The sequence below is a fragment of the Lathyrus oleraceus genome, chromosome 1 (assembly GCF_024323335.1).
Source record: "Lathyrus oleraceus cultivar Zhongwan6 chromosome 1, CAAS_Psat_ZW6_1.0, whole genome shotgun sequence".
Classification (NCBI taxonomy): Eukaryota; Viridiplantae; Streptophyta; class Magnoliopsida; order Fabales; family Fabaceae; genus Lathyrus; species Lathyrus oleraceus.
In genome coordinates, this window is record NC_066579.1 from 435137262 (window position 1) to 435160983 (window position 23722).

A 23722-nucleotide genomic window follows, 5' to 3' on the forward strand; every position below is an offset into this window, starting at 1 on the left:
AAACATCCATAAACAACTTCTCTTAGATTCAACCTGCAAGGATTACCTGAAAAATAACAACAATAATGGGATGAGATAATAATCTCAGTGAATTCTCCTATCCTATGGGTCCACTCGGCTCTACAGGGTTCCTACTCGATTCTAACTCAAGTATTCACCTTCCGTTATTTGTGCATCACTCGCACCTTATAACTAGGACTTGAGTAATAGAGGGATAAACGCAATGTATGGAAACATGTCACTTGAGTTCACATAACTCAACAAATCACTATTCAGATTCACGCAACATCGATCCCCGACCGGACCTACGTTTAGGCCAAGGCTTGGTTCACGCATGTCCGTATGATTCGACTTTCACGGTGGATATCAGGTTCCCCTATGGGACTCTAACCCACTTTTAAGAACCATCCCCTGTATGGGACTCGAACCCACTTTTAAGAACCATCACTCGTATGGGACTCGAACCCCCGTTGAGTATCTTTCACCATATGGGACTCGAACCCACTTTTAAGAGCCATCACTCGTATGGGACTCGAACCCATGTTAAGTATCTTTCACCATATGGGACTCGAACCCACTTAGTTGTCCACCTTTCCCCGATGTCTGTCATGGTTGGGACTCAAACCCAATTGAGACGCGAATCATTGGTGCCACATCCCCATTTACCGCTTTACATAGCCTTAAGGTGGTATGTGCACAATCACAACTAATTCTGAATACGTGATTAGGTCTCAATAACAAATAGGACTTTCGGAGCAATGCTCGTCACCAAAATAAGTCTTTTGGAACAAATGTTTCTCACCAAAAATATCAAACAATCCTCATGATATCATATCAATTCTCATGGCATCATAACATGATCCATCCTCATACATGAATCACACATGTTCCATACAGAGCATATTGATTCACTTACCAAGTGAATACTTGTCCACGATACACACTTAGGTACCGTTGCATCCAAGCATCACCATAAACTCATTTCCATAACCTAGATTATCTTTCTAAGTTATTAATCAAGTTATTCTCCTAGGTTTCCTCACTCATCTTTGTAAGGTTTTTAATCATGTTATTTCACCTTCAACATAACAACAATATTTAACTTTCATCATAATATAATTCATAGCATTTATAAATCACATAATATTTTATAACATGGAACAATAATAATAGCCCTTTACGTTATCTTTCTAGCGCATCCGTCCGTGTCCAAAACGGAGTTATAGCCCTCAATTAATTCATTAATCTATCTTAATTAAGATTTAGATTAACATTTATTCATTTCATAAGTATTCAACAATAACATCCTTGACCTAGTGGTAAGGCTTGTACCATACCAAGGAGGTTCCAGGTTTGACCCCCATTGGTGACATATTTTAATTCATCAAATAATTAATTCATGTCAATAGGATTGATCAAATGGATCAATATGTGAATTATTCTCAAAATTTTCATTAAACCAATCGATCGATTGGTTCTTCAAAAATTCATCTTTTAACCACTCCTTTTTCCAATTTCAACCCTCCCAATCCATACTAAAACATATATTGTTATGAAATCATGTGATTAACCTCCATAACTTCAAACACAACAAGTTCATCACAAATTCACACAAATCCTAACCCCCCAAATATAGGTTATTTTCCCCCAAATGCTAAATCTATCTAAGAACTCACCTTGTAGAAGAAGAAGAAGATGAAGTTTGGTGAAGGTGAGAGTGAATATGACATGATGATGATGGTGAAGATGATGATTCTCCATGGTTTTTCTTCCTTTCCTCCAAGCTCTTCTTTCCTCTTTCTCTCTTCTTCTTTCCTTCTCTTTCTTTTCTTTTTCCTTTCTGATATCTCTCACTCTCTCTTACCTACTTCTTCTTATCCTTTTCTTCTTCTCTTTCTTTCTAACCACACAAAATACATATATAATATTTATAATATCAAGTAGTAATAAAAATATCTCAATTGATATTTTATCTTCCAGCACCAATTGACCAATTATTAATGTTATCAAAAATGTCCTCTCTTGTAATTATTAATATTGGCCTGTCTCTTTTATTAATAATTAATCTCTTCAGAGTTCACTGGTTACTCTATTGGTCCCAATTGATAACACTTAGAGCACCTAGAAGCTCTAATTGTTCCAACTGACAAAAGATAGAGTACATAGGAACTCAATTGGTCTCAACTGACAACTAATTAAGCATTTAAGGGAATATGGGATATTACATTATAAGTTGGAGAACTCACACACCTAATACCTTAAGGATTTGAGTGAATATGAGGTGTCTCTCTCACTTGTGTGTTGCTCTTAGCTTAATATTGATGCTACTTCTTATTACCTAACAAATGGTATCAGAACTTGGTTTGAATAAAGGGACTGACTTACTTGTATTGAAATGCCCAAGAAAAGGTGTTCCGTTGAAATATAAATGCCCAGGAAGAGGTGTATCAAAATACCCAGGAAGAGGTGTCAATGGCGGTACAAGTGTATGTGGACAAAAGAGTTTCCACTTGAGGGGAAGCATTGTGGACTCACACTTGAGGGGGAGTGTTAAGAATAATAACACATAGCATGGATGAGGAGTATGAACACAACAAGTTCATCACAAATTCACACAAATCCTAACCCCCCAAATATAGGTTATTTTCCCCCAAATGCTAAATCTATCTAAGAACTCACCTTGTAGAAGAAGAAGATGAAGTTTGGTGAAGGTGAGAGTGAAGATGACATGATGATGGTGGTGAAGATGATGATTCTCCATGGTTTTTCTTCCTTTCCTCCAAGCTCTTCTTTCCTCTTTCTCTCTTCTTCTTTCCTTCTCTTTGTTTTCTTTTTCCTTTCTAATATCTCTCACTCTCTCTTACCTACTTCTTTTTATCCTTTTCTTCTTCTCTTTCTTTCTAACCACACAAAATACATATATAATATTTATAATATCAAGTAGTAATAAAAATATCCCAATTGATATTTTATCTTCCAGCACCAATTGACCAATTATTAATGTTATCAAAAATGTCCTCTCTTGTAATTATTAATATTGGTCCGTCTCTTTTATTAATAATTAATCTCTTCAGAGTTCACTGGTTACTCTATTGATTCCAATTGGTAACACTTAGAGCACCTAGAAGCTCTAATTATTCCAATTGACAAAAGATAGAGTACATAGGAACTCAATTGGTCTCAACTGACAACTAATTGAGCATTTAAGGGAATATGGGATATTACATTATAAGTTGGAGAACTCACACACCTAATACCTTAAGGATTTGGGTGGATATGTGGTGTCTCTCTCACTTGTGTGTTGCTCTTAGCTTAATATTGATGCTACTTCTTATTACCTAACAAATGGTATCAGAACTTGGTTTGAATAAAGGGACTGACTTACTTGTATTGAAATGCCCAGGAAGAGGTGTCCCGTAGAAATATAAATGCCCAGGAAGAGGTGTATCAAAATACCCAGGAAGAGGTGTCAACGGCGGTACAAGTGTATGTGGAAAAAAGAGTTTCCACTTGAGGGGAAGCATTGTGGACTCACACTTGAGGGGGAGTGTTAAGAATAATAACTCAAGTGTGAGTTGGAGTCTCATATTGGTTATAAATATGGACACTTGAGCATTTATAAGATAGAGAACTCACACACCCAATATCTTAAGGTTTTGGATGAATATATGGTGTCTCTCTCACTTGTGTGTTTCTCTTAGTTCAATGTTTATGCTCCTCCTCATGACCTAACAAGAGACTCTCTTGTTTTTTGGAAAAGTAAGAAACAAGATATTGTATCCTACTTTTCTATATAAGTTAGGTATCATGCTATGGAATCTACCATTACTAAAAATAGTTTAGTTGCGGTGGTTACTTTCTATATTGTGTCCCTCCTTTTCAACCAACTCCATTATATTTTTATAACAAGAGTGTCATTGAAATTACTTTGAACTCATTATTTCATGAACATATCAAGCACATTGGAATTGATTGTCACTTCACTCGTCACTATATTCAACATAGAAAAATCACTATATTGTTTGTCTCTTACACATTGCATATAACAAATTTATCTACAAAGACACATTCCATTAAATATTTTTATTTCTTAATTGATAAATTATCGATGTTTCGTGTTAGTACATCATGAGTTTGAGGTAAAATGTTAGATAATATGTAATGAATCTTTTGTGTTATAATTGTGCTAAGAGTATTTTAGTCTATTTATGATTTATTATATTTATTTTATTTATAATCCTTATTTGTACATGTTGTTTTATTAAGTCATTGAAACCTTATTGTCTTTCTTCTTCTCCTATTTTGTCATCTCGGTAGTTATTAGTGCCATTGAATTTTTATGTAGCTTATTCGAGTACACCACAAATATAATGTACAAACTTTTCCACTTCTCACTTCATAATTTAATATTTTTATCACTTTTTTGAAGAAATGGGATGCAGGTGGTGAGTTTGCAACACCCTTAATTAAAATAAAAAAGTAGAATACAAAAGATCGGGGGAAACAAAAACATAACCCAACAAAAAAAATATACAACCAAAAAGAAACACAAAGCAACTCAAAAGATAAATAAAGAAAACTTATATCTAAAATGTAGCAAACATACACGCACTACAAGTACAATCCAACAAACTCGCGTACGAGTATGGAACCAAATTGCAAAAAAAAAGGAGTTTGTGAACTGATGAGCATCGAATCAAGATCCTTGAGAATAAGGAATGAACGCGACCACCAACATGGAAATAAGTCCACAGACCAATAACCAATTGTATCGAAACACGACAACAACAAGCAACAACTACCACTTTTGATTAACATTCGGGCGACAATCAATCATAAGTAATCCAAATTAAGGAACAATAATAAGATATAGATTCAACGGACCACTCAAACTCAGAGAAATATTTATATTCATGCATGAACCAAAGAAGAAGATTTTATGGTATACATAGTAAAAATAGAACTCACACAACCTTTTTCCAAAGAAAAAAATCAAATTGCCAGCGAGCAGAAAGAGAACTAGATAGGTAGAGAGGCACCAGAATCCAACCGCCGGCGAGTAGAAACCAAAAGACCACTGACACTAAAAGAGTAGAAAATAGATAAGTATCATTTTTGAACTAAATCATCGCTTGTCAATAATCTGAAAGCTTTGTTGAAAACAAGAATGAGTCAACAATAATATTATCGACGAAACTCCAACAATTCTCCAACCTCAATGGAGGTTAACAATAGAGCCACAAGAGAGGTTTTGCACCATAAAAACTAGAAGCTATATGGAAGGCCGATAATGTAGATTTGAGCAAAAAAAATAGGCGAGGAGTTGGTGTTAGATAAAAGACATATGTTATATATATATATATATATATATATATATATATATATATATATATATATATATATATATATATATATATATATATATATATATATATATATATATATATATATATATATATTATTGTTATTATTATTATTTATTACAATCCATGAATGAGAGTCAAAAACCTAATTATTGTGCATCAAAAATATAAAAAAATTTATATGACAAAAGTGATTCACTCTCAATATTCTTTTCAAATACAATTTACAAAGTTCAAAATAAAATGGAACTTTCTCAAATCACATTTTAATTTATTTTAAATACTGATTGTAACACATAAACTCTTCTACATACTACACAAGAAATCATGAGACATAATTTTCATTATATTTGTTTAAATTGTTATTGTTCTTGTGGGGGTATTGACCTAACTTAAAATGAATTCTTTTATGGTTTTTTGTTTCATATAATTTAGTCTTTTTCAGTTTAATTCCATGTCATTTTTTTTTATAAAATACTATGAGTAACATTTATTTTAAAAAAATGTTATCAAATAATTGAATTCTATTTTTAATATTTTAATTAAAAAATATCAAATCATGACACTTTTTGTTTTAAAATATATTTATTTAAATACATGTTTAAAAATTCTATAATCAATTTTTGAAAATAATTTATTTTAACAAATTCACAAAACAAAAAATTCATATTTATATCAATTTGATTTCGTTTTAAATTAAAATTTATCTTGACTAACCCATAGATTATCAAATTTAGGGATGGGTTAGGATTATCGAAATGACTCGATTAAAATTTAGGACATTGTTAAGTTTGGTTACAACCCATCCAAACATGACTCTTCCTCACTCCTACTTAGTACTTTATAAATTAAAAAAAAAATCTCATTTGAAATATAACGTTTAGGGGTGGACATCAAACTGAGTTGAGTGGTTTGAAGTCAATAGTGGCATCGGGTCTAAACCGGAGATGAACTAATAATGTCCATTTTCATCTAATTTTCACATCGATTTGATTGTACTGAATTCAAATGGGCTACAATTTTACTATGGATTTTTCTTATCCCACTCTAAGGGATGAACAAAAAACCTTAAGGAAATTCAAAAATACCCATCAGATTCCAGTAGTGCATTTCTGCACGTGCTACTTTCGCACCAAAATATGTCCTAAGTGAGTCTCACCCCATATTTGTTCCAAAATTTAGTTTGAAGATGCATCTCCGTATACACCACATATATGTGCATCCCATGAATTCATAACGGAGACACACTTATTTTGACATAAATGAATTCGGATATATATGTGCATCCCATGAATTCATAACGGAGACACACTTATTTTGACATAAATTAATTCGGAGATGCATCTCTTTAAATACCCCAAACAGAATACGAAGATGCATTTATGTATTCATACAAGACGATAAATTTTGACTTTGTTTTAGAGATACACTGATGTAATTGAAAATTTATTATATATACTATCATATTAAATTTTATATAAACTAAACCATATACTTACCAAATAATATGAAAATGTCATATATAAATGAATAATCCGGAATACATAATGAAGTCAAAATAAATTACAAACGATAAGAGTGTTCCTAATACAAATATTATATACTACTGCTCATGCCATACTCAAGACCATATGTTCCTACGATGCCTCCTGTACTGCAGTGCCTTTTGTGCCTCCTTCATGATGGCATCTAGAATGTCCCTCGCCTCAAAGCCTTCCGGAAAGAGTTCTCCGTCTATACTCGCATGCACAATATTCATGATACGTCGACATCTAGACAACAGATCAACAACATGATCTTTCATAGTATGTCCCTTCTCTAGTATCTCTTAATGAGCTAGCCTATGTGGATCACCCAGAGCATCTCGTATCATAAAAGGATGTGACACTTTGAAATACCACTGGACGTAGTCGTATACAGTAATGTAGTCATTGGGAGCTAGGGTACCACATGTCGTGTCTGATACCAGATGATTAAGGTAATCATCATACATGACACTCACATCTCTGCATGTCATAGCGGGAGGAGAAGACTCAGAAGGGTCTCTGCAAAAAAACTGCATGTAGTTGAACTGCCGCATGATGCGTTCAGGCTGATGTGGAAACATCAGACGTCTTGGGTGCGTCAATATGTACTACTGGGCCTTCCGAGGCATTAAGAGGTGACACCTGCCACTTACGGGAAGACGAATGAGATGCTTGAGCCCTAAAAGATGAAGCCTCTGGATCAACCGAATAAGAACCGACTGATGCATGCGATGAAACACAATGAAATGAAATCAATCAATGCAGATAGTAAAAAAAATTGGAAATACGTCTCCGAATTTTGTAAAAAGTTTAAAAAGTATGGAGATGCATCTCCGCAATATTTTGCAACTTAAAAGGATGAAAAGTGGTAGAACTGCGGTTCAACCCAACGTAAAAAAAATGTATTGATCATATAAACTACATATCAAACATATTGTTCATTTAAATAACATATCCAAACTACCTATAACATAACCTAATGCTCAATATCTACAAGTGTATATTGAAATAAAAAATATAGATAAATTAAAAGCTTATCAAATGTGAATTTGACGCTGAGCTCTTTGATCGATTGGATGTTGATGATAGATACTTAGAAGTGTGTTGAATAAGTTTGGGAGTTTGTGAGTCGGGAAAGTTTAAGACTTGAGAGATTTTGAGAGTTTGGAGAGTTTGAGAGTTTTGAGAGTATTTTGAGAAGTGAGGAAGGAGAAAATACTTTTGATGCGTATTTGATTAAAATAGCAATTAAAGATGCATCTCCGTAAGTTATACGGAGATGATGCATCTCCGTAAGTTATACGGAGATGTATTTTCTGTCATTTTTTTAAAATAGCCTTAAGGCGTGGCTCAAAAACAAATGTGAATAAAGTGCGTTGAGAAATGCATTTATGAATTTTAAAAATATTTTTGGTTTTTTACTAAGTTGAGGAAGCAATGCTTAGGTGTATAAAACAATACCTTTTATTATGATGGTTTGTTTGGAGTTATTGGGTTGGTCCCGTTTTTAAGCCCAATTACATAATATGACATTTTTCATAAAATTTTAATGTTTAATTTACATTCAACTGCAAGTTTTAAATGTAATAACCAAACATTAAGTTGGAGCATATTTAACGGATATATTACAAAATGTTATATTTATTTAAAGGTATAACTCAAAATCACTCGGTTAGTAATACATTGCAGTAAGGTAAAAATTATATTATTCTACCCAGACACAAGATGTGAAAATTGGTAATCCCAAAGCTTAGTATGCCAAGGAGGGGTGTTCAGAAAAATACCAAACTGTCAAACCAAACTCTATCAAACCAGAAATCACTGAATTTATTATAATAGTTCGTGAACCGAACCCAGAACTTAACCATATTTACTGAATTGAAATTGAACCGTGAATAATCAAATCGAACCGTTTAAAACCAAACCACATAGAATATATATAGTTACTGTGTTGTTAATTACTGTTGGTTGCTGGTTAGTGGTTACTGATTCTTATAGCTTTGAAAATTTATGTTGATTATATAATTTTGTTGGAATGAAGAATTTATTATTTTAAAATTTCTTTTACAATATTTCTCTACAGTATTGTTTAAAATTAATTATAATATAAATCCAATTCTATAATTAGTTTGAAAATATATTTATAAATAAAAATATAAAATGGTAAAAAGAAATTGTCAAAAAAATTTTTTTTTTTTTTTTAAAAGTAGTATAACATTTTACTCCATATAAAATTCAGTTCAGTTAAAAAAATTACTTATAACGGTTAGTTTGTTTCGGATCGGTTTTTAAAAAAATTATAAATTTAGTTTGGTTTTAAATAGTTTTGTAATGGTTCAATTTAGTTCAGTTCAAATATTTTCTTAAACTGAATCATAAACAACCCGAATAATAAGAGGCACATCGATGACTAGTGATTAAGTGGTACATCTTTGTAGGTTAATTTTAACTAGAAGGCCCAATAAATGGAAGAGACTAGTTTATGTATTGCCCGATAAGGATGATGTTGCTCGGAGAAATTTGTCATCCAAATCATTTATGTATTGTTTGTTTTTGAAAAATTGATCTTCAAATTCGTTATAAGTTATATCCATCCTAAAGTTGGATATAGAGATTAACTTACCTAAGACCTTCCTAATTCTTGTTGCCATCATCTTTGCTATAATTTTATAAAACCAATGAGAAAAAGTGTTCTATAATCACCAAGTTCTTGAGGAATAAATGATGAAGTTATTTTCTTCAGCAATACAATATTAGAATGGATTCCCGTAAGCGGGATTAGAGTGGATTTCCGTAAGCAGTGATCGCATCACAATTTTAAATCACCTCCTAAATTTCATCTTCTAAGAATAACGTCTCTAAGGCCAATGAATATTTAGCATCTAGTTGATTGAAATCCACTCTCTCAAGTCTCAAGCACTAGTTTCTTAAATTGATAACTTTCAAGTCAACTTTTAAAGTGTTTTTTTCTTTCTGTTTAATTTTATTCGCACTTTCTAAATTCATCCCACCTTTTTGAAATGCTAGGATTTGATTTTGATGTCTGCGGTGATTTAAAATTTTGAGGAAAATAGTGTTAAAGTCTTCTTAAATCTATTTTACTTTTGATTTATGTTTAAGTAAATTATCTTTATCTTATAATTGTTTCCAAAACGATGCTTCTATATTTATGCGTTGAACCTCATTCGGAATTTATGATGAATTTGCCTCCATCTCATCTAGGCCATTAAGGCTCGTCAATAGTTGAATCAATTTTCAATTCTATCAGCCATATACTCCAACAATATGTATTTCTTTAATAGTTGAGAAGCTTCAATTTTTCTTTGTTTACAAATGTCTTTCTTCCATTAAAAAAAGAACTTCAACAATATGCCAAAGCATTTGAATAATTTATAATTGATGGGTTATTTAGAATTTCATAAAAGTTGAATTTTTAACATAAAAGAAAATAAAAAGATGAAAATTATTAGAGATTAAAACGATCAGACCTTTCTTAAATCCTTTATTTGTCATTCTTTGGTAACTGCTTCTATTCCCTTAAAGTATTCTTCTAGTATTACGATAAATTAACAAAATATATGTACCTAATTTTGTTGTGTATAACACTCTCTTTTAATAACAATCCCCTAATTTCTTAGATGAATTCGAAATCAAAACAAGTTTTATCACATGTTAATTTCTATATCACAAAATTATAATTCTCTATTTCTAATAATTATTAATTTTGAATAGTTAAATTAAGTCAGATTTCAAAAGTTAAGGTGAGTAATCATTCAAAACCTATATCAGTTCATATATTTGTAAACATACAAAAAATATTAATCACAAATATAATTGAATAACTCTAGAATTGCAAATTAATGAAACAGTACTCAACCAATTACATGGTTCAAATAGATCAAAATAAATTCATCTCAAAAGGCTTAATATAAGAAAAATTATCTACTCATAGTAAAATTATTCATAACAACAAATTTAGAAGAAAAAAACATAAATTTAGAGATGGAAAATGGTCTTCAATGGAGAGAAAACTCCAATCCTTGCACCCGTCAAATTGCTCTAAAAAATCTCATATCCCTAAAAGTCCTGCATATTTTTCCTTTTATAATGGGAAGAAACCGTCGCCGAATCATGCCAAAATTCAAAGGAAATCGTGCCACAATTTTTCAAGTGGCTAGATCTTTTTTTAGCTTTCATTTGCCATTGGTTCCATCTCAACCAGAGTTACGAAGCTCTAGATATGATCAAATTACTGAACAAAATTCATGATATAAAATGTATTGGAAAAACACAACTTTTTTCTTTACCTCAAATATTACCTAAATTCATCTTCAAATCATGTAATACTCCTCTAAATACTACTAAAAACACTAAAAGAAACTAATAAAACACCATGATGACCGACTGTCATCAATAATCAAACTAACAATTGTTTACCTTAAAAGGTTTCAGATCCCAATTTTTTATGGAATTTTTGAACCACATCAGACAATGGTCTGACATATCTTGATTTCCTATATATTGAACACCCATTTTCATGTCTCTATAATACCTTATGATAGGATAATTATGTCTAATCTTCTCATAGATTTACCATCTTGACTAAATCAAGTGAATTTCTTTCATAGCATTTATAGATCTATGAGCCTCATGTTGTTGACAAAAAGATTACACTTATTCATCTCTACTCTCAAATTAATAATGCTCACCCCCTTTTTTTCTTTCCTGACTTGATACAATTGAATTAAAGTTATCACATCCACATCATTCAATAAATTGATTATTTTTTTAATGGTCAATAATTCCTCTTACATTCAATGTTTACCATGGAGATTGTGTGCACCATATATATTAACAATACACATTTCCCCATAAAACTATACATCAACTCAAATACACCACATTTCCATGTTATTAACATTACCTTCAAAATTCCATTTGACGGCTTTGTAGTACATTCAAAGATTTGAAACCCCATATTTCATCAATCATTTTCTCAATGATAATCTGACATTTCATTTCTTAAAATTAGCATAAATCAACATTACATAACTTGATGAACTGAGCTAACCTTCTTCTTTTTTCCTTGTCACCTCACTTTCTTATGTTGTATAAGGTTAAATTTATTATTTATGCTGATTCTTTTCTTTTCCATTATGTTAATTTTCTTCTAATATTTATAGCTTTTTGCACACATGTTTTATCTTGACCTTCACCTGAAACACCTAGTCGCTTTATTCCTTCCCATAATTTCGAAACGAAAATATTGTCACGACAATCCCAAAATTTTACATTAAATTTATTGATATCAAATCTCACATCCCAATATTAGCAAGGAAGCCTGCAAAGATGATTCACACGACAATTCAAGAGTCAAAACAATGGAATCTAGTGTCAATTGTTTGGTCTTGATTTTTGTTTTCGATTTATTAACACTACAAAAAAGGATGGTTGTGTTTCATTTGAGGTATGAATTTTGTTTTCATGAATGTTTCTGCATGATCTAAATTGACGTCTTCATTCAAATTGTAATTTTTTTGCTTGCTGGTGTTTCCTTTCATTATTTCGATGTCACCCATTGTCGCACCATGAAAAATACGACCACAAGCGCATTATATGTTGACGGTGATAAAAAAAGTCATCGTCAAACTTTATTTATTCCCAAAAAAGAAACATGTTTGAGAGTCGATTATGCAAAGGAAATGTATTAGCATCCCTCACATCAGTTGTACTCAACAGGTACCATTTAGTTAGTTTTACGCGTAAGTGTTAGCTTTAAAATGTTTGTTTTCTCGAGTTATTAAATAATCAAAGAGAAAAAGAAAGGGGTCACAAAAAGTTTTTTTATTAAGGTGCCTAACAAGATTGCGGGTTTTGCTCCTACATATCTCTGGGTGCAATGGAGAACTCAAGGTTACGTAGTCCTAAGTAAAAAAATTTTGTTTGTGGATCAATTTTAGCGAAATTTGTTTTTGTCGCAATCGAACGGAAAACATTGCTTACCAAAAACAGTTAGAGGATGGTGCATTTTTAACACATCGAAACTAATTAGTAAATCAGCATCCGCGAGAAAACGTCATTTAACTCAGTCACACATATGTGGATGAAGCATTGTTTTACATCATCTCGAGATGAAACATCTTTCATTTAAAAAAAGAGTTAGAAGTTTTAAGCCAAAAGGCAAAAAAAATAATTAATGTGTTGGATATATTTTTGGGTGATGAAGAACACTTGGATGGTCAAGATATATACCTCGTATCTAAACACTCGAGGAGGTCGTGATATACACCACAATCATTTTTCATCTTATTTGTGAAAAGGTTAAATGTTATTAGGTATTTTTGGTTAGACGATGAACATTCGGATAGTCGAGATATACACCTCGTATCCAAACAGTCAAGGAGATCGTGATATACACCATGTTCCCCTTTCGTCCATTTTATTATAAAAATGATATTTGCATCAATCGCGTTGAGATTTTTTTAAAGGGATGACGAACGCTCGAATGGTCGAGATATACACCTCATATCTTAACCCTTGGGATATCATGATATACACCATGTTCCTTTTCCATCCTTATTTAGGAAAATAGGTTAGATAATGATTAAGTATTTTTATTTTTATTTGGGAAATGCACTCAATGTTGGTCGAGGTTTGATTTGCGTTGCGAAATGATTTGAAATGATATTGAATTAGAAATGATGGTGAGAAATTGTGATGAGAAAATATTATTTGATTTGAAATTGATATGATGGTGAATTGGTGGTAATAAATTGTTCTCTTTGATTTTTGATTTAAAAAAGAATGAAATTTAATTGAAAAAAAGATGAATATTCACAAATAAATAATTAGATTAAGTTTTGTTATTTTTTGAATAAGCTAAATTAAAAGGAAAGTCTTTTTTGTTGGTTTTAATTAAACATAATTTAAATAGGTAAAAGAAAATAAAAATAAATAAACAAAAATCTACATTCAAGCATTCAAGTATAAAATAAATAAATAAAATAATAAATAAATAAATGTTTCATATTTATTTTACAAATAAAAATGGCATGAAATGAATAAAAAAAGAAATAAATAAAAAAAAGTAACAAATATGGACTAAAAAGTCCAAACAAAGGGGGTTTGAAAGGTAAAAAGTGGGGTGCAAGCCCAAAAGGGCGCTGGGTTAAAGACCAAATAACCCAAGGCAAAAAGTTGACCCTAGAGTAAAAAAGTGACTCAAAGGAAGCCACGTGATTGGCTGATCAATTCATAGGCGTTGGATTAACCTACTAAAATGAGTCAATGGATTATCTAACAGATTACAGATGCGCTAATGCTGATTACCATGGGGACTCCCACATGTGAGCCCCTGTTGACTTGGAGAAGTCAATAAATCAGAGACCAATGAAGAAAGCCACTTGGCATCAATCAAGGAATAGATAGGGGGAGTATATAAGCATGCTTGAGAGAGAGAGAGAGAGTTTATTATTATATATATATATATATATATATCACAAACCAGCAAAAAAAACCACCACTGGTAGGGATTGGCACGGTGGTGTACAAGAACATTGTGTCGACATATATGAATGCAACCACCAGAGGCCAAACCAGCCTACCTCCCTAGGTTACTTAACATCTTGAGAACGAATACACCCTCCAAAATTCACAAGAAACAACCTAACCCTCTCAAACGTACTCACAAAGTAACGAAACCCTAACCATTAAACTACAACAACAAGCCTCAAATCAAGGGGGAAAGGCAAGGAAAAGGTATAAGCAAACGATGGACGCGAATTAACACATAACAGGGAACCAAACTATTATTTGACCAAAAGTTACCGGCGTGAGGTCCCTTGAGGTAAGCTTTTTTTTCTTTTGTTTTTTAATATACTCCTTCTTCCTTCTACCTCTTCTTTATGCTTCTGTTTCTGCTATATTATTGTGTGTTATTGTTGGTTCTTCTATATGCCGGTTTAACTCACCTTATTCAGAGCTACAATGTAAAGCTCTGATAAGATTTAGATTTTGAGCACTTAGTGAGCGGTTGGGGTAGCAATTTGGCAGGGGTTTGATGCACTAGGTTGTTGATATGGAATTCAAAACTTATGTGCTCTGAGAAATTCGATTTTAAGGTTTTTTATGTCAATCAATGTGAGCAATGAGTTGGTTTTATAGCACACTTAGGAGAAATTGGTACGTGTGTGTGTGTCAGGGTCGGCCCAATCATATCGGAGGCCCCGTTCTAATTTCAAAAATGAGCCCAAATTTTAAAAAAAAATACAATTATAATAATTAAAAAATATATATCAAAAATACAATTATGTATTAATTAAAAATAAATTTAATTATAATTATTTTGAGTTTTGATCAATCTTGATTTTTGTATGTATTGAGTTTTTATCATAACATTTCTTTCAATTATTGAGTTTTTTAATAACATTTTATTTATTTTTATTAATATTTATGAGAAAAAAAATTTAATTTCAAATTTTGGGGCCCTCTAAAATTTGGGCCCCTATGTTGCAGCACATGTTGCACCTGCACAGGATCGGCCATGGTATGTGTGTGCGTGCGCTAAAAATGAGATATTATTTTGATATTCAAGTGTCTGAATTTGGATTAGATATGATCAAAGAGAGAGGAATAGAGGTGAGTTGTTAAGAGAGTGATGTAATAAATCCCACAAATTATGGGATTTTAGGCTAACTGGAGAGGATTTTGAATGAAGCCATTTGCTATTATGTTAAAACTTTTTGCATTTTGTTTTGGTTATGTTACTGTGGTGAAAACCCCTCTTATTTTTGTTACTTGTTTTTACTGATATGGAGTTCATTGAAACAACACATTTTTATTGTTAGTAACTTGTTGTGTTATTGGTAATGCACATTTTTTAAACTTCAACTATTCTTTTTTAAACAAACCCCTCCCTTATTTTCACTATAGTAACAAAGTTGAGTGAGTAAAAAATGAATTACTTTGCCTTTGTCCCGATTGTAGTAGCTTGCTTAGTATTGATTTTGAAACACACTTTTGCACTCTTTGTTGATTTATTAGAACATGATGCCAATGCCTTTTTTTTTGCTTGTTGCATGATTGGTTCAATTTGTATGGCATTATTCCTTGAATAGAGCTTGTGTTCTTGAATATCATGGCTTGTGCTTGAATAATCTCTTTCTTTTGCTAGGTGTCACAACCTGAATACTGGATTCCAAATGGGATTGACTTGTAGATTGGAGGATTTGCTTGGGGATAGACATGGTTCAAGATGGCTTCAAGGGCAAGAAAATGGAGTATTTTGGAGTTTTTTTTTTGGAAACTTAGATAATAGGCCTTAGTTTTTAGGTTTATGCTTTAAGTTTTTGTTTATGTTCAAAAAACTCAAAATGTACAGAATGTAAAGTAATGAAAAATGTCATTTGTAACTTCTTCTTTTTTGTGAATTCTAGATGTAATGCAATGGCTTCATTCAAAATTTGAATGTGGCAAGAGTAATGATCAAAATGTATTTCTAAAATGAATGTTATGTTTTGGAAATTTGAATGTTTATGCTTTAGTTAAATTTTAAGCTCTTTGAATCCTAATTGTAACATGCTTAAAAATGGAATGAAATGATATGGACTAAATGACAAAACCTTTGAAGCCGAGACTTATTTTGACAATAAAAATCCAAGAGAATGAATGTATACAAGAATTGGAAAGTGAACTTGTTTTATAAATAACCCTATAATGAATGTATGTATGAAAAAGAAATGCTCATTACTAACTTAATGGCAACAAGTGTGTATGAATGAAACTCAAATTACCTAGTTATTTAAACTTGCTTCTAATGCAAAGAAAAAGACAAGTCTCAAATGAAATGTTAATGCACGTACTTGGAAATCTACATATGACCTAACATATACATGCAATGAATCAAATGTAGACCTTGAGGCATGCTAATGATACATAATGATCAAATGAAATGGTCGTTTTGTAATGATGTAAATGAGATGCAGATAAATATGAAAATGAAAATATTTGGGTTGCAAAATTTAGGGTATGAAACCCATACTTGTGGGTCAGGTCGTATTCATCCTAATGTTTAAATATGCATCCCTTTCAGTCTTCATTAGGCCTTATTTACCATTTTCTAGTGTGGCCTTATTAATACATTTTGAATCCATTATGCAAGCTATTTCATTTGAATTGGGTGCCTTAGAACCTTGGGATTTGAAGTATACAAAGGGTTCGATGAACAACCTATTAGGTTATATTCTCCTCTTTTACATCACAATCAACTATTTTGGTTGGTTCCAGAAAATTCTTTCATGCTGCTCATCATTGTTATCCACTCACATAAATGTATCCTCAATTTTATGAATACTAGACACCCCCGTTAAATTCTATTATTTAATGTTATTATTGATATTAACCATGACATTTAATGCTTCAATATTCACGTTTTCCCCGATGAACCTAGTCGATTCAGTTTCCATATATGATACTAAAAAAGCGCTTATGTTCCTCATCATAATTGGAATCTATCTTTGTATCAAACATATTTTTTTCCCGTCAATTACAAAGGATCAAACTACTTTGTCATATGGATTGCATATGTATGCCCATTAATGTCAACATAAAATATTTCATTCCCCATATTTAGACCTTTGATTTTGATCATTACTCTTGCCACATTCGTTGATAACTTATTATGAGTATTGTCATCTGTGTTAATGTATGTTCCTATGGTTGAAGCAATAAATGAGAAGAATAATAGGTTACATGCACATGGTGGGACACCATGGATTCTCAACCAACTCACTCTTTTGTTGTCTATTTCATTAGGACTCAGTGGTCTTGTTTCCTCAAATCATTCCTCCAGTCATGATGTTTCATCATTAATTAATGATTGTATCACTCCATCCCTTTCCTCTTAACCTTGGAGAATCTTACAAATCCAAATTTATTTCCTTTTGCATCCCGTTTTGATGGTGTTACTACTTCTTTAATGTTTTCATGCATTTTGAATATGTGATACATCTCTTTTACTTCAAAGTTGTCAGAAAACTCAGTGAAAAAAGTGATGCCTTGTATATTGTTCCTAATTTCTTATCTTCACTGATATCCCGTATTAATTTTGATTTTGCTCAAGTATTCTTGATCTTCTATGGTTTACCTTTACCAGCATGAAACTTACTAAGTGATGGACTAAACTAGCAAGTGTATCCGTTTTGTCTCCGTCTCCACATGGATTGTGAATTTAAATAAGGTTAAACTAATGTGATTAAAAAGAAATAATGGGAGGGGGTTTAGTTATGATTGGTACAAAAACAAGAACAAGAAAACTTTCATAGTAAAGTTTAATAATGAAAAGCAAATAGGTATTTTATTGAATCTCTTAATTATACTCGTTGATGAATGTGTATCATATGATTAACAATTACACGATAATTACACAAAGAATCAACAAGATCAATGCACCCAATTCCTTTTGTGAAGCTCACTAATGTAAACGACAATTTCCTAATTCCTTAGGCCAATTCAAATTTAAATTAGGTGTTTCTCAGTTTGTTAATCTTAAAGCCACAGTTTATAATTACCTATTCCTAGTTAATTACTAAGTTGAACAATTGTCCTAATTTAGACCGGTAGACTTACAGTCAATAATCCATACTCGTCTAAAATCACTTTGCACACTCGTCAACACACAATGAAAAATGAACATAAGAGAAACTGAATAATAATTATAACATAAAAGAAATCAACTCATCTCAAACATTCATATGATCCAACAGAGTACAATTAGGTTCATCTCAAAGGACCTATTCTAAAATAGCTTAGCTACTCATAGTGAATATTATAATTACCATATGTTGATAAGAAGTATTCATCAAAATTAAAGGAAAATATCATCTCTAATGACTCAAATGCTCTCTAAAATCGCCCACAAAAGCTCTTTGTCGTCACTTTTTTTACCTAGAATTCGTAACCCTAAAAAAAGTAGCAAAAGTCCATTTTAAAAAACGCACATGTGTGTAAGGAAAATATGGCATTGCAACTGCGTTAGTATTCATCATGATTGCGATATGGCGACATCGCGACCACAATGTCAGCATTACGATCGTGTGAAAAACAAATGTGAACTCTTATTTTTTTCTTCCTTTTTCTTTTTCTTTTTTCTAAGTCCTAACTTTCTCACCTTTGGTTATTTTGTTCACTTATTCATCATTTTGGCTTGCCTTTTGTTCATAATTCCACCTATTTATCCAAAATTTCTCACAAATATTATGTAATGACAAAGTGTCATCACAACCCGAAACTCACTTTATTGCTTGTCCTCAAGTTACATGTTTGCACACTGAAAATTTCATTAGAACTAAATGATTACCCTTACCAACGAACATCACCTTTTCTTATATAATCAACACGTCTGCCTCCTGCTTCAATCCAAATAACACAAAAAAGTTCTTCCAACGTTGCAAGTACTTAACTTGTCTCTCATCTCACATTAGATCACTCGAATTGACAATTTTCACAAATTTTCTCTCATCTCACAAGTACTTAACATATTCCTCTTTCTTTTTCACAATTTTTTGACGAAGAATTTTTCCTTTCTTTTTCTTTATTTCGACCAAATTTATCTTATACCCCAATGCCAAACTTAAACGTTACTAACTTCCAAAAGTAACCCCAAACTTATACATCTGCATCAGAGAAGAAAAATAATTTTTTCTACCTAACTCCCAATAGGGTGGAAAGATAAATCTTTAAGTCAAATGGTTATATAACATGCTATGCCAACGAAGTAACGAATAAAGGTCAAAGTGGTTATCAAAAAATATAATCATTTCAATACATGTTGGCTTAAATGGCTCAGAGTTATAAAAAACAACTGCCTTTGTGTGTATTCAACAGACCAATAGACTAAGAAGAAACAATGCAAATTCTAGAAAATAACTAATGCACAAATACTCTCATTAGAAAGAAAAGTGAATAATGGAAATATTTGGCTCAAAACTTACTAGTTAAGGTATCTAGAGATTGAGTACAAGTAGTCGTCTTTCCTTTTCTTCATTAAATGTCAATCTTCAAGGGAACTTCAATGTTGATCACTCTTCCATACTTGAAAATAGAGGTTTTTTAGTTACGATTGGTACAAAAACAAGAATGTGAAAACTTTCAGTGTAAAGTTTGATAATGAAAAACGATTAGGTCTTTTTGTCGAATTCCCTAATTATACCTATTGATGAATGTGTATCAAATGAATAACAATTACACGATAATTACACAATAAATTAACAAGACCACTACACCCAATTCCCTGGTGTGTAGCTCACTAATTTAAACAATAATTCTCTAATTCCTTAGGTCAATTCAAAGTTAAACTAGACGTTTCTCAGTTCGTTGATCCTAAAGCCTCAACTTATAATTACATATTCCTAGTTAATTACAAAGTTGGATAATTGTCCTAATTCAGACCGATAGACTTATGGTCAATAATCCCTACTCGTCAAAAATTACTTTGCACGCTCGTCAACACACAAAGAGCAACGAACACAAGAATAACTGAATAATGATTATAATATAAGAGAAATCAATTAATCTCAAACATTCATATGAACCAACAGAGTACAATTAGGTTCATCTCAAAATATCTAATCTAAAATAGCTTAGCTACTCATAGTCAAATTAATAATTACCGTGAGTTGATAAGAAGTATTCATCGAAATCAATGGAAAATATGCTCTACAATGACTCCAATGCTCTTCAAAATCACCCACAAAGGCTCTTTGTCGTCGTTTTCTCTACCTAGAATTCGTAACCCTAAAAAGATGAGCAAAAGCCCATTTAAAAAGTTACAAACGCGTATCAGGAAAACACGTCATTGCGACCGCGTTAGTATTCATCGTGATCTCGATGTCAGTATCACGATCGCGTGAAAAACAGAGGTGAATTTTTCTTCTTTTTCTTCCTTTTTCTTTTTCTTTTTTCGAAGTCCCAACTTTTTTCACCTTTGGTCATTTTACTCACTTCATCATTTTTGGCATGACTTTTGCTCATAATTCCACCGATTTAGTCGAAATATTCACAAATATCATATAATGACAAAGTATCTTCACTAAACCATTATCTTCCTATGTATTAATTAGTTATTTTTTTCGAGTTAATTATTTTATTTTTTTCTTTATATTTGTGATTCAATTCTTATAATTGCATTTACTTTTAAGTAATTGAAGAATTGCAACCTTATTAATATTTTTAATTAATAATTTAAAATAATATAACAAAAAGAATAATTGAATGAAAATTGACATGTCATCTTTCTCGTACGAAATATTAAAAAAATTAGGACTATGAGTAAAGAAAAAACATATTTAGGTCAAATAGGTTGAAGCTAGCTAAAGAGTCCAAAGTGGTAACCAAAATTCATTTTGAAATGAAAGTTCAACCAGACTGGTTAAGTTATTGTCCAAAAAATTGTAAATGCTAAAATGGGTTATGTGTGTATGACAAAAAGTTGGTCAAGTATATGAGCCTCTCACTGAATGGGGGTGTATGAGCAATAATGTTCCCACATACGAATATACAATTTACATCTTCTTGTTGCCTAGACACACCCCATATAAATTAAGACACCACGACGAATATACAATTTAGCATCTTATTGTTGCTAAGACACCCCCCATATAAATTAAGACACCACGACGAATATACAATTTAGCATCTTATTGTTGCTAAGACACCCCCCATATAAATTAAGACACCACGACGAATATACAATTTAGCATCTTATTGTTGCTAAGACACCCCCCTAATAAACTAATATACCATATATAATTTTTATAATGAGATGTTTAATAATTAAATTCATTACAATTTAACATTTATTTCAGAAATTAAAAATAATGTGGCCCATGCAGGTCTCGAACCTGCGACCTTCGCGTTATTAGCACGACGCTCTAACCAACTGAGCTAATGGGCCAACTGTTTGTTTTTTAAAATTTATTATATTTATATAATTTCAATTTAAGTAACACATAGAAAAAGATAAAAATGAAACATCAATTATTTTCATCGAAAGAAGATTCATACACTTACGATAGTATATAGTTAAATCGCTACTAATAGAGAATGAACTCCAACTCATATCAATACATACAAAACAACATAATGTGGAAAGTTACATTGGTCCAAAAAGTACATATCTATATAATATTTCAATGGCTGGCTTCATTCTAATGTGGTGCGTTATTGCCTCTATGGCTTGGTCCTGAAGGTGGTACTTTACTCTTTGCAAGGAGAAAAAAGGAAGCTTTACCTGAATCCACCATTAATGTTCTACAAGCTTCTCTTTTAATATTTTCTATACCCTGAAACTTTGATCTAGTTGCAAAAATCCCATGACACATTAACATTAGTAAGATTATGAAACAAGAAAGAGATGAAGTTTTGGAAACCATAATGTATAGGTGTAAGTAAATTGATGGAAAAAATCATAAAGATGTGTCCTATTTATATAGGGGAAGAAGATTATGTTTTTGCTTTCGGTTAGATTAACATTGAGATTTGAGAAATAACTTTGGCACCTCCCAAAAAAAGATTACATGTTTGAGTGAAGAAGTTTGAGTTGAAAAACTTTTGAGTAGTTAAAAACCTTAATCAGGGGAGGAAATTAGTACCATTAGCAGCAGTTTACCTTTTTATTGGTTTTAGCTTTGCGATTTTGTTAAGTAAAGGGCCAACATGTGCCTTTACTATTTGGTGGTGCTAGTGACATTATAGTAAATAAATAAAGTTATAGTTATGACATTGTTTACAACTTTTCAGTTTATTTTTACAAGTTTTTTTAAAAATAACTTATGAAAGTAGTTTATACCCATATATTGAAAGTAATTTTTACACACGTATCATACTAAAAGCTTGTGCTCTAAAATTTAAATTGTGGATTTATGTGTCTACTATCTATCAGTTATAAATCAATTGCAGGCTTTGACTGTAATATCCTTTCGGTTCATATTATTTACATTATTATAAGGACTTACAACTAATATCCCAATTAAAACTATCATCCATATCTCATTATATTACACATGTCATTGTTTTATTTGCCAAATTTATCAAAGTTAAATTTCAAATATCCTCTCTCTCTCTTGTTAGAACAAGATTTGGTTCTGCATCTATATCATTAGTTTTGATGATAACAATGTTGTATTTATGTTAGAACAATTTTGGTACCCTAATGGTTTGTTATTGTGTAACTTTAACAACCAGTTCTGATTCTGAATACATGACGTACAACATCATCAGTTTCTGAACAATGAGTTCGAAATCCGCTTCTGCGCCAACTATTAGAAGTTCTGAAAGATGTTCAATATTGCTGCTACAATGATCTTTCTGTTTCTGTGTTGATTCACTCTTGAGAAGATTCCGAGGAGACACTATGTTACTGCTGCAATGTTCTCTCAGTTCATGCTTCTGGACGTGACTCTGATCATCCAACTTTAGAAGAATGGCAAACTTCTGAAGTTATGTTACGTAGCTGAAGACTCTGAAGACCTCGAGCAAGACGATTGAGGTTATCAAGGTTCTGACTATAGATTTTGAAGACTCTGAATATTATGAAGATACTGAAGATCTCAAGCTAGATTACTGACAATGTCAAAGTTCTGACCAAAGATTATGAAGTTTCTGAATGCAGCTTTATGTTTCTTCATTTCATGTTTCATCAAAAGCCAAAGAACTTGAAGATAAGATCAAAAAGGAACATGATCAAATAGTACATAATACAAATCGAATATCCTTTCCACTACCTGATTTCGTGGGTAAAGGATAATACTATACATCACATCTATCACTGATTTTGTG

General features: G+C 31.7%; 1 non-coding gene across 1 annotated transcript; it reads right to left on the bottom strand.

Moving 5' to 3' along the window:
• Positions 1-21765: 21765 nt before the first annotated feature.
• On the bottom strand, positions 21766-21839 carry TRNAI-AAU (transfer RNA isoleucine (anticodon AAU)). Its single transcript has one exon. It is a non-coding gene; the product is annotated as a tRNA-Ile (tRNA).
• Between the last annotated feature and the right edge of the window lie 1883 nt (positions 21840-23722).